Source organism: Pinus tabuliformis, chromosome 8 (genome assembly GCF_031772625.1).
Source record: "Pinus tabuliformis cultivar Carrire ecotype Pingquan chromosome 8, CPIR1, whole genome shotgun sequence".
Taxonomy (NCBI): domain Eukaryota; kingdom Viridiplantae; phylum Streptophyta; class Pinopsida; order Pinales; family Pinaceae; genus Pinus; species Pinus tabuliformis.
In genome coordinates this window covers 1230151839-1230154212 of record NC_142294.1, presented here as the reverse complement: position 1 = coordinate 1230154212, position 2374 = coordinate 1230151839, and positions in this window count along the sequence as shown.

Below are 2374 nucleotides of genomic sequence, written 5' to 3'. Positions count from 1 at the left end.
TCTCAGTGAATCATATATCATAGATGCAGTCATGTCCTCGACATCACTGTAATCATGATCCTAATGAAGATGAAGACTTCAGTACAACTATCATACATATATATACACCTCTGAATGGAGATCTCGTTGGTGTGATAAAGTTCTCGGTGAAGGTGAAGCATTGATGCAACAAGATCTTAATGAAGGAACAATCACGATGCAACAGTGATGAAGATCTCAATGATGGAGCAATCATGGTGCAACAAGAATGAATATCTGAGTGGTGCAGTAGTGATGGCCTCAATGGTGCATCGATGATGATGATCTCAACAGTGACAAAGAAGAGGATTGGTGTCTTGGTCTTGGAGTGGCATAATAGGTCAAGGGTCGTGGTATTGGAGAGGCATAATAGGTCAAGGGTCATGGTCTTGGTATTCGTCAATTGGAATCTTTATAAGAAGAATTTTGTGTGGGTTTTCCTCTCCAGGAGGGAGAGGTTTTGGCCCTGGTAGAAAGCCAACATCATGTGTTTTGGTAGCTATTTGATGAACTAAGAATACACACTCTAATAAAATAACAAGTGAAGATTATTTACCTCACAAATAGTTATCATGAAAGAAGAATATCATTAAATCTAACTGCCCTAGATTCTTCAATAGAAAACTCGATTGGGGAATGTTTTAATCAAAGTTTTTTTTAAGAGGACATGTTGGAATGTTCCGATAAAATAATTTTGAAGACAATTTAAAATAAAAGCCAATGTTTAAAGGCTTAAGATCCAATATTTGAATTCAGATAAGGGAAATATCTCGATTCAATCAAGATTTTGGAATAATAAAGCTAAAATTACCTTGTTTTATTTGAATTTTTGGGGTTTTATCCTAAATTTTAAAAGAGTCCCCATTATTTATTAGTTCTACTATTAATTATAATGGGGAGTTGTTGAGTAGTACAATAATTCCTTGGGATATCAATCTTCTGGATTGCATCAATTTTGCTTGGATTAATCTTGATGCCATCTTTTGAAATTATGTGTCCAAGCAACTTACTTTCTTCCATTCCAAAAAGGGACTTCTTTGGGTTCAAAGATATACCATACTTCCCACACTTCTAAAAAACAATCTTCAAATGATGCAAATGATCTTCATCAAATTTAGAGTACACAATAATATCATCAAGATAAATAACAATAAACCTGCCTTTCTCATCAGTAAAGGCAATGTCCATGGCCCCTTCGAAGGTCTCCCTTGAATTCTATTGGGTAATTTAATTGACTGTTACATTACTTGCATTTATATGTCAATCCGGGTATGTGAGCTTTTGAAGTACACTACACTGTATGTGCTAGAAGATTAGCTTTCAATATTTATGCATAATTGAAATGAATCGGAAACTTCAAAAGGAAATTAGATTATTTAATATAATCTATGAAAGTACTAAGTTTTTGGAAAGGAAATTAAGGTTAAACTAGAAAAAAACCATAAAGATTATTGATATAAGAAAACATGAGATTTTATCCTATGAAAGCATGGAGATTTTGTTCTAAAACTTACAAACTTTAATATATGGAATCATGAACATTTTAATCTAAGAAATCATAAACATTTAATCTATAGAAAGCATGGGTTTTTTTTAATCTATGATAAGCATAAACAATTAATCTATGTAAGCCATTCATGAGAATATGAAAGAAATGGAAAAATTTATACTATTCTCCAGGGGGCCCTCCTGAGGACTGCAAGGTGTTGAAAACTCAGATCAAGAGAAGATATTTAAATCACCAATTTCATTCAGAGCTGTGCCATATTAAAAAATTACATTCAATAATAAAAAAATAGAGTTCTTCTCCTTTAATAAGCAACAACAATTACAAACTAAGATCATCCCCCCGCTCATCAAAGAGATTGCAATTTATAGAATTTTCAGACAAATAACAAACTCAAAATTTCTTGCTTGAGTTTTGTTCATGAGATCAAATCAAATAAAATTTCATGGCTTTTTGGATCAAAGATCAACCCAGATCTGATCAAACTTATCTCTATGCCATGAATTTGCTAAAGAAAAGCTTGTTTAGGCCTTTTTGTTGATTGCGCATTAAATGAAAAATTGAAAAACCATATATCCATGTAATCTGCAAAATAAGGCTCCAAAGAACTTTGGAAATATCTCAAATGGTAACGAATTTGAGAAAAATTCTCATAGACAACCTAATTGGGCTAGTGTTGAACAAAACCCATGTTTTTTTAAAATTTGCTTTCGATTGCTCAAAAAATGTGTTTTAAGTTGACTGGTCAAAACTGCTGCGCTTTTCCCTTGATTTGATGCTAGAGGTCCACATGCGAGTGTCATATTTCCTTCTAGAGTGGTGCTACTACCTCAACCATGGAGATAGCTA